This window comes from Aegilops tauschii, chromosome 7 (assembly GCF_002575655.3).
Source record: "Aegilops tauschii subsp. strangulata cultivar AL8/78 chromosome 7, Aet v6.0, whole genome shotgun sequence".
In the NCBI taxonomy this organism is placed as follows: Eukaryota; Viridiplantae; Streptophyta; class Magnoliopsida; order Poales; family Poaceae; genus Aegilops; species Aegilops tauschii.
The window spans coordinates 91,357,901-91,369,077 of NC_053041.3; positions in this window are offsets into that span (position 1 = coordinate 91,357,901).

An 11,177-nucleotide genomic window follows, 5' to 3' on the forward strand; every position below is an offset into this window, starting at 1 on the left:
TTCACTCAGTCAAACAAGAAAAGAAGTTCACGATCAAAACGAAAACAAAGAGAAGAAATACACACGCTGAGGCAACAGGCACAACCACCTTGATCCTAGGCGGGGCCTTCCGAGGTTTGGGCACGGCAACTTTGGCCTGCTTCAGGGCCTTCTCTGATGGCTCGGGAGTGGACGTCCGAGTGTGTTTTGGAATCTTTGCACTCGACGCGGCCGCCTTTCCACGTCCCCCCGCAGGATCTTGCAACTGTTTGGAACAGCGTTCGGAGCGGGGCGGCGAGTCGACTTCCTCACTGCTACCAGAATCCTCGCTGTCCTCTTCACTTTCATCTTCTGATTGCCAGTCGGCGCTTCCTCCATCGCTCTCCACTCCCTCGTGGTGCCGCTCCCCGTTTGGCATCGAGTACATCTTGGTATAAATCTGCAAGACATAAATTAACAAGTATCAGTCGGATTCAAGAGCAATTGCAGATCGAAAGAAGAAAACACTCAGTATATTGAGCCTGACCTCTTCTGGCTTGTGGTCGGCGTCGAGTGGCAGAATCCTCCTGGACCCCCTGGGGTTATCCTTGTTCCCAGTAATGCTCCGCATCCACTAAGCAATTGTCTCCTCGGCAACCTCCTCTGGGTGGATCCGAGCGGTGTCTTCGGGGCCCGAGTACATCCACATCGGATGATCGCGAGCTTGGAGAGGCTGGATACGTCGACTGAGGAACACCTCCAACAGATCCATGCCAGTCACACCCTCCCGGACTGAGTTAACGACTGCGTCGACTAAAAGGGACACCTCGCCTTTCTCCTCTGGGGCCACAATTAGTGAAGAAGGCTGGCGGAGTCTCTCCATAGTGAAAGGGGGGAGGCCGGTCGACTGACCGGGAGTCGGGATGTCTTTGCAGTAGAACCAGGTCGACTGCCATCCTCTGACTGACTCGGGAAAGGTCATGGGAGGAAAAGTACTTCTACCCCTGATTTGAATCCCTAACCCCCCGCACATTTGGACCACGCACGTCTTTTTATCAGTCGGGTTAGCCTTCTTCACCGTCTGAGAACGGCAAGTGAAGATGTGTTTGAAAAGGCCCCAGTGTGGCTGGCACCCTAGGAAGTTTTCGCACATGGAGATGAACGCAGCAAGATACGAGACTGTGCTTGGGGGGAAATGGTGAATCTGAGCACCGAAAAAGTTCAAGAAACCCCGAAAGAATGGATGCGGGGGAAGGGAAAAACCTCGATCGACGTGGGTGGTGAGGAGGACACGCTCACCCTCGCGCAGCTGGGGCTCGGATTCCCCCTCTGGCAACCTCAAAGATCCAGTAACAATCATGCCGTCGGCGGCGAGCCTTTCCAAGTCTTCTTGCTCGACGGTGGAGCGAATCCAGTCTCCCTCGATCCAACCAGGCAGCAGACCGGACCGCGACGACGACCCTCGTGCCGTCTTCTTGCCCTTCGCCGCCGCCTTCTTCGCGCGCTCCATAGCTGCGGTCTTCTCCTTCACCATGGCTGTGGAGTGCGAGCGGGGCAGGCGGAAGCATCGAGAGCAGTGAGAAGCGAGGCGGAGAGGCAGAAAAGAAGGGGATCGATTGAGGAGCACTGTACATTGCATCGGTTTCGACGCCTTTTATGGGGTTGCTTCCGAGTGGCTGACCTGTGGGCCCGAGCAATCTTATCATATCCTGCAACAGTCGCTCACCCAATACGTGGCGAAAAAGGTGGCGCGGAGATCGAGGCGTCCCTGTCTACTCGCTCCGTTTACTGCGGCACGTTCTGTCCCGCGCGCTTCTCCAAATTTTCAAATCCCGTGAGATCCGGGAATCGCAAAGCAATCAATCACGCCAAAGATTTAACACTGTAATCCACTCGAAGATTTACGACATAATTCACTCGACGACCTTAGAATCAATCAAGGCAACTGATGCAGGGTCAAAGTTCCAGTATGATTTCCAGACTCCGATGAAATGCCTCCTAAGCATAGAATCGAGTCGGAACCAACTTCAACCCTTCCTCACTCGGACCTCAATCCATTCGGGGGCTAATGATGATGACATGTACCTAGGGTAGGGTCATGGGCCTGACCTAGATGCCCTGCCCAAGGACACTGCCCTAGAGTCAAAGACATTCGAAGTACAACCGAAGATATCGACTGAAATCGCCTTACAGTGCAATCCACTCGACCAACTATTCCATTCGGATACCCCAATTCCACTCGACCAAGATAGGTTCACTCGACCATATTGAAGAATCACTCGGAGCACAGAAGACCTACAGTCGCCCCAGTATGGCAAATGTCAGGCGTTCACTCCGTAGTCTTAAAGATCATTAATAGTCATTTATAGTGGGCGTTACCAGTAACGTCCCTGCCTTAACTAACATTGAACCATGTGTAACTGAGGACTGGAGGGGCCTGGCGCACTCTATATAAGCCACCCCCTCCTCTGGCACAAGGGTTGGCACCCCCTGTAACTCACACGCATATTCCAGTCGACAAGCCTCCGGGCACCGAGACGTAGGGCTGTTACCTCCTCCGAGAGGGGCCTGAACTCCTAAACTCGCGTGTACAACCTTGCCATAGCTAGGGCCTTGCCTCCTCCTACGTACCCCCTATTCTTACTATCAGACTTACTCCCATGACAGTTGTAAGCATTAAGACCTCATACCCGTACCTATTTTTATTATAAGTGTTCAACTCAAGGTTGTTTGATTTTAATCCGGTCAAAAGCTGGAAGTGTTTCTTTAACAAAAGCTTGCTAGACACCCTAGCTTAAAGGGGACCTTCCTCCCATGGGTTCGATAACTCAGGGTCACCTCTGGGGAAGTAGGTGTGAATACTTTCTGCTCCACTTCCAGATCACAAAAAGGAAGTACCAATATCGTAACTCCAAGAGGGCCCTAAGAATATCTCTTCATCGTCGGAGGAGCAAATACCAATCATGAGCTATTTAGTTCCTTGTCATACTTTTACATGAACCCGTAAGCCGCCATAATAGCGACCCAGTTACAGATAATGTTTAACAAATCCCAAAGTTCATGAAGCAAGCATGAAGGAACTCGATACTCTCATGGCCCAAGGAATATGCAGACATTAACTTTCTTTGTGTTATATACCATTAACTTGCAAGTCGATGACGCTCTATATAACGTCACCGAAGATCCCAATTTGGATGACGTTTTTGCGTGTGCGCCGTCACTAGGAGTAATCTGTGACGGGGATTCCGTGACGATGCTTGTGACGCCCATAAAATGTCACCTGGGGGAAATTTGTGACGTTATTAGCTATTTGATGACATTTTTTAGCTCGTCATAGTAGGCACGATCTCTTGTAGTGTTGTGATGAATTTATCTCATAGCATAACATCAATTTGGTTTGATTCAACAAAAGTGTTCTTCTAACATTGTGTCCTCAAAGTTGTTGGCATAGACATGCCCATGATCACGAAAACGTGATCATCGTGCAACGCTTGAGCTAGTCTTAGAGTAACGACTAGGAATACATTTTTATCGTTTATTATTCCACACATGCATATGGGTTTTCCTCTTAGAATTTATGGATATAAGGACTCAAGGACCATTACTGAAAAGGATCGAGATGGACCTAGAGGGGGGTGAATAGGTACAACTACAAATTTTAATTGTTACTTAGCAATTTTAGGCACTAATGCGGAATATGAGAGTGAGCCTAACAATTGCAAGTGTAGTACTAAGTGCTAAGAAAGATAAACAAGTAACACAAGTATGTAAGTAAACAAGCACAATATGATATAAGTAAGTGCTAAGAGACAAGTAACCACAAGTAGAGAGTTAGGGTTAGGAATAACCGCAAATCCGGGAGACGAGGATGTATGCCGATGTTCACTTCCTTGGAGGGAAGCTACGTCACCGTTAGAGAGGTGGATGTTACCATGAAGGCACACCAATGCCACGAAGGCTCACCCTATTCTCCCTTTGAGACAACACCACGAAGGCGTTTCTCAACCACTAGTGGTAGACCTTGGGGTGGTCTCCACCCTCACAAACTTTTCCGGGGGTAATCACAAAGGTCGATTCCTCTCCGAAAGACTCCTACCGCCTAGGAGTCTCCAACCTCCAAGAGTAACAAGATCGATGGGGAAAAGCTCAAGACTTGCTCAAATCACGAATTCCTTGGGTGCAAAGAAGGGGAAGAGGTGGATCTATCACTTGATCGGACAACTTCTCTTCAAAGCTCTCAAATACCTTGGGGATCTAAGATTTGGTGTGGAGGAATGAGGGAGAGAGTGAGAAGTGTTCTAGGGTTTGTTCAAAGTGAATGGTCAACCCTCTCCCGTGGAGAACAAGGGGTATATATAGCGTGAGCATGAATATGGCCATTGTAGTGTAAGAGAACGAGCAGGCCGGACATCCGAGCAAGGGGCCGGACATCCGGCCTGGCAAGATATGAGGAACAGAAAACAGAACTAGAGCTGAGAACAGAGGGGCCGGACATCCGGGGCCAAGCCCGGACATCCGGCAAAACAGGAAGGCCCGGACATCCGGCAGGTGGCCGGACATCCGGCGCACAGCCCAGCATAAAAACGTTCTCTGGATATCTATGCCCGGATATCCAGAATGGGGCCCGGACATCCGGCGTAAGAGGAAGGCCCGGACATCCAGGGAAATCCCGGACATCCGGCGCTATCACAACCAGGATACAGAAACATGGTAGTTCCACGGGTAGTATAGGCCGGACATCCGGGATAGGGCCCGAACATCCGGCGTGACAGGAAGGCCCGGACATCCGGGGTAAAGCCCGGACATCCGGCAGCCAGGAGACAGAAATAGTAAGGTTTAAGCATGTGTATGTGGCAAGAGCAAGCCTTTAACTAACCCTATCGATCCCCTCTTAATAGTGCGCGATCCTATACTCAAGAAAACAAATATGGAATCAATTTTTATGCTTCATTCTTGAGTAAAATCACTTGTATGCTCTTGATCCACACACTTCGATGATCCGAGAACTAACACCTGAAATTAACTTGACAACCATTGTTATTCCCCTACATGTATATTGTCATCAACATCAAAATATGATGTAAGGGCATGATTGCTCTTTCAATCTCCCCCTTTTTGTTTGTTGATGACAACCATACATGTAGTATCATAGTTGCAGTAGATTGACAATCATGAGGGCACAAATACATAATAAGTTTATGTTTCTATTTATAGCTCCCCCTCAATGTGTGCATGGGATGAATGTGTTATGAGACATGCACATATGAGACGATAATAACCCATAGACTTAAAGACATTCCATAGCCATAAGATAATAACATAGCTCCACATGATCAAGATCAAATACCATAGGTAGCAACATTAACAAGACCGAATAATATTAGCTAGTACAAATAGCCCCAACACATCATAGCAGGACCTTACTAAGATACTACTTCTCCCCCTTTGACAGCAACAAGTAAAAAAGGGGCGAAGAACTAAACGGACTCGGTCACTCCTGGCGGATGTCATCATCATCAACAAAGAACTCTGGGTACTTGTCATGAGACGGGAAACCGAAGGTGGAAGTGGATGGGGCCGCGGGAATAGGATCATCATCACTCACGGGGCTCCCACGATCACGAAGACGCTGCTTGAGCTGATTCTTGGAGATGATGAGGCGCTTCTGAACATCATGATTCTGCTGACAGCTGAAGGTGATTGCTTTCATGATAGCAGACTGAGCCTTGCCGAAGAACGAGGCAAGGCGTCCACGAGGAGGAGACGAGGAAGATGGAACAGAGGAACCTCTGGGCTGAGTAGGGGCAGCTGTCTTCCCACCGGCAGACCTCCCAGGCTGAGTAGGGGCAGAAACCACCACGCGCATATGAGGAGGAGGCTTCCAAATGGAATGCACAGCAGTCTTAACCACCTCAAAGGGAGTAGTGTGATCAATCAAAGCCTGAATAAATGGAGCATGAGGGAACTGGCGTGTCTGAATGAAACTGCAAAGACGGATCTCATGCCAAATAAAATTTGTTGTGTCTAGAGGCTCAGTGGGTTGGTCATGCATACGAACCATCAAGTCAATGCAATAGTTGTGACCCCTCGAGCGATCTCCCTTCTTAGGGTAGAGAGTGCGAAGCACACACTGGTAGAGGATGTAGTAAGGAGCACGGAAGATGGATACCTCATTGACTGGATATTCAAGCTCTTCCTTAGTGAGCTGAGAGGGAGGTTTAACAAGTAGCAAGCAAACATCAATCCCTTTGGGTTTGTACTCTGGATCCATACTGTGGATGCAATGGCCAACACCGGAGAGACCCAAAATCTGAACAAACCTGTCATAGGTGATCGTCAGTGTAGTGTCATCGGTCCTCCAGGTAAGAGTGTTGTCCGGACCAAAGAAACAGGTGGCATAGAACTGTAGAATGGCAGCTTCATTCCAGTCACACCTGAAGGTCATTGCAGGACCAAGAGTCATATCACCAATGATCTTGACCGGATTGTTAGGGAAAAGGCAGGATTGTCACGCAGAAAGTTGAGATCCAAGTATGAGTGAGGAGCAAGTCCACGCCCATGGACGAAACTGGGATAGAGATCCTGATGCATACGAGTCCGGAACAGAGGATCTTCAGCATCAGCCACCATCTCATATTGATTGACATCCCGATGGAACTGAAGGTATTGCCCTGCCCCCACAGTTGTGAAGTCGTGAGTGGGGCGACCTCCGGTGTCAGGAAGCTCCATGGAGATGCGACGACCATGGACAATGGGCATTGCAGAACCACGAACTTGAGGCACCGGTGCCCTCCTAGTACCGGGCTTGGACTGTCCAACAGACTGTCTTGGTGCACTGTCATCCTCTTCCTCCCCAACATAGTCCGCATCATCTGGATCCGAGGCCGACGGACTGGTGGATGGTGCCCGCTTCTTCTCTTGGTGGTGGTCTTCTTCTTCTTAGGCCGAGCATGCTCATCGGAGTCGGTTGAGCCTTGCCGGCGATCAAATGGAAAGGATAATGAATAGGTTCCGATAAGAAGAAGCCAAAGAATATGAACAAGGATAAGCCAAGTTAAACCGTGGGATGAACATTTTTCGATTATGACCATAGGACAAGTCCAAAGGGTAAATCAAAAATTGTACATACCCATGGTTAAGTTGAGTAGCCGAGTACATATAGAGGTGTTTGTAGGCTTAGGTATACAGTACCAAAACACGAGAGCGATAGATATGGCAAGATGTACATGGGGAATAATGCAACCCTAATAAGATTTGGTCACGAGCAAGAGGAAGATGAAGAGAGATAGCACTCTTACCCCGAGAAGACACCTGGGACGCTTGGGACCGCAGTTCTTGGTACGAGCCATGAAGAACTCCAGCGGTGAATCCCACGAACACCGGCCCCTCCCGAGAGACTCAAGCCACAACCCAAGAAATGGATTGGAGAGAAACGTAGATCGGGAGGAGGAGAGTCCGTGGGCAGGAGATCGGGGCCGGAGATCGACGGAGACTGGCCGGGGCAGCGGTGGAGCACACCCCGGCGGCGGCGGCTGTGTGGTGAGATGGGGAGAGGAAACGGGAGCGAATGAGTAACTCCCCTAAAGCCCGAGCCCCTCCTCTGTTATATGGTGCGGTGACAGGCCGGACATCCGGGGCATGGCCCGGATATCCGGCGCTTGGAGGTCAGGGAGCAGAAGAAACAGGGCCAATGGGTCGGACATCCGGGGACCAACCCGGAAATCCGGCCACTGGAGGTGCACGATGGTGACTTGCGCAGTAGAAGGGATTTTTTTTCGTTTTCAGGGCCCGGATGTCTGGCAGCGGAGCCGGATGTCCGGCCATTGGACAGAGAAACAGGATGGGGAAGGATTTTCAAGGGGTCAACACATAGAATTGAATATAGACTCCGCCAAGGAGTTTTTAGAGATTTATATGGGTAGAAATCTGAGTCATCTATGGTCATACTAAGATAAAATAACCACCCAACCTAAATAAGTAATGAAAGGTCCACACAAGCAAGGTACAAGCGGTGACCGAGGTCACCATGTTTGATCCTATGGACCATAGGACCGCAAAAATGTAGACTTTGGGCACATGGTCATGACTCCATCATATTAAAGCCCATAGTTCGAGAACCATGATACTTTGAGAGTGTTTGTTTTATTTATGCATTGTGTAGAGTGAGAATATTCATGAATTGAATGTCTCCCCCTAAATATATGCCTACATCAAGACAAGACATTAAGTTCATGCATGAATGGGTACTAGATTTCACATAATGTTGTCAAGCTCCAAGATACCAAGTTCACGCCTAAGTTGACAAAACTTTGCTTCGTCCAATGGCTTGGTGAAAATATCTGCAAGTTGCTTATCTGTGCCAACATGAGCAATATCAATATCACCCTTCTCCACATGATCTCTCAAGAAGTGATACCTGATATCGATATGCTTGGTGCGGGTATGATCTTTGGGGTTCTCAGCAATATTGATGGCACTTTCATTATCACATAGAAGAGGCACATGTCTATAGGTGATACCGTAATCCTTCAAAGTTTGCCTCATCCATAGTAATTGAGTTGCACAACTGGCGGTCACAATGTATTCAGCTTCTGCGGTGGAGAGGGCAACACAATTTTGTTTCTTCGAGGACCAACTTACCAAGGAGCGTCCAAGAAATTGACATGCATCGGAGGTGGACTTACGATCCACCTTGTCTCCGGCCCAATCCGCATCCGTGTACCCAATGAGATCAAACTTAGCATCCTTGGGGTACCATAGTCCTAACTTTGGGGTGTGAACAAGGTATCTAAGAATATGCTTAACCGCCTTATGATGGCTTTCCATAGGGAAATCTTGAAATCTAGCACACATGCATACACTAAACATGATGTCTGGTCTAGATGCACAAAGATAAAGCAACGAACCAATCATAGAGCGCTATTTAGATGGATCGAAGGGGGTACCGTTTGAGTCTTCAGTGAGTACAATTTTGGTTGGCATGGGTGTCTTACATGGGCTAGCATTAGTCATGCCAAATTTTGCTAGGATATCCTTGAGGTATTTTGCTCGAGACAAGAAAATTCCTTCTTGAAATTGTTGAATTTGAAATCCGAGGAAGAACTTTAAATCCGTATTGAGTGACATTTCAAAATTCTTGGTCATTGAAGCCGCAAACTTCTTGCACAAATGAATGTTAGGAGAACCAAAAATGATATCATCTACATAGATTTGGCATAAGATCAAATCACCTTTGTCCCTCTTAGTAAAAAGAGTGGCATCGATCACCCCTCTCACAAAACCATCATCGAGTAAAAACTTCTTAAGATGATCATACCAAGCACGAGGTGCTTGTTTGAGGCCATACAAAGCCTTATGAAGTTTATACACATAGTCTTTGTGATCGGGATCAACGAACCCAGGTGGTTGTGATACATATACTTCTTCTTGCAGAGGACCGTTAAGGAAAGCACTCTTCACATCCATTTGATGTAATGTAAAACCATTGAAAGCAGCATAAGCAAGTAAGATGCGAATGGATTCAAGACGGGCAACGGGGGCAAAGGTCTCACCAAAGTCCAAACCTTCAACTTGTGAGTACCCTTGTGCCACTAACCTTGCCTTGTGCGGATGATTAACCATTCTCATCTTGCTTGTTCTTGAAAACCCATTTTGTTCCAATGACATTGTGTTCCGTAGTTGGCCTTTTGACTAATGACCACACTTGGTGCGCTCAAAACTATTCAACTCTTCTTGCATAGCAATGAGCCAATCATTGTCCATCAAAGCTTCTTGTAACTTAAGAGGTTCAACACTAGACACAAACGAGAAGTGAGCACAAAAGTTTGTCAATTGTTTACGAGTGACTCTACCTTCCGATATGCCGGTGAGGATTTTATCAATATCAACACGACCGGCCACTCGAGGCATGATGGAGGTAAGTGTTTCACGAGGTTCAACTTCATGTCCATCATCCACGTCCTCAACATATGGATCATTAATGTGTGGTGGAAGATCTTCTTCTTCATCTTGCATTTGTTGAGGTTCATTGTCAATGATTGCACTTTCTTGTTCTTGCCCTTGAGGATGATCTTGCTCTTGATGGTCACTATGAAGAGGACCTTGATCATCATCTTGTATTTGGTCTACGGGCATTGGTTGAACAATAGGAGCTTGTGGTGGTATGGGTGTTGACGTAGTTTGATGATGTGCGAAGCTTCCATCTTCTTCATCATCATGAGGTTCTTGTTCCATTGGGAGAAGTGCGCCAACACCCATGGTCAAGATATCTTGAGAAGAATCGTCTTCACCTACATCACTTGGATTAACTTGCTCCCCATGGGAGCCATTAAATTCATCAAACACCACGTCACAAGTTTCTACAACACATCCATTGGATTTGTTGTAGACTCTGTAGGCGTGAGAGTTTGATCCATATCCAACAAATATACCCTCAGTTGTTTTAGATTGAAATTTTCCTAACCGTTCTCTTTTGTTGAGGATGAAGCATTTGCACCCAAATACACGAAAGTACTTGACATTTGGTTTGTTCCCGGTTAGGAGCACATATGGAGTCTTTTCCAACATCGTGCGGAGGAAGAGCCGGTTTGATGCATGACATGCAGTGTTGACGGCCTCGGCCCAAAAACTATGTGGCGATTGGTATTCATCCAACATGGACCTTGCCATCTCCACAAGTGTGCGGTTGTTCCTTTCTGCTACACCATTTTGCTGGGGAGTGTATGGAGCTGAATATTGATGCTCAATCCCTTCATCACTAAGGAACTCTTCCAAAGTGTAGTTCTTGAACTCAGATCCATTATCACTTCTTATTGCCAGAATTTCTTTGTCAAACTTCCGTTGTGCTTGCTTGGCAAAATCAATGAAGGTGGTCTTCGTCTCGTCCTTGGTTTTGAGGAAGAAGACCCATGTATACCTTGAGTAATCATCCACAATGACAAGCCCATACTTTTTCCCACCAAGACTATCCCATGAAGGAGGCCCAAAAAGATCCACATGAAGGAGCTCCAAAGGCCTTGAAGTAGACACAATATTCTTGGGTGGGTGCTTTGATTGATGTTGCTTCCCGGCTATGCATGCACTACACACACGATCTTTTCAAAAGAGACATTTGTTAGTCCAAGGATGTGATTTCCCTTTAAGAGATCTTGAAGATTTCTCATGCCGACATGGGCTAGCCGGCGATGCCATAGCCACCCCTTGTCGGCCTTGGCCATTAG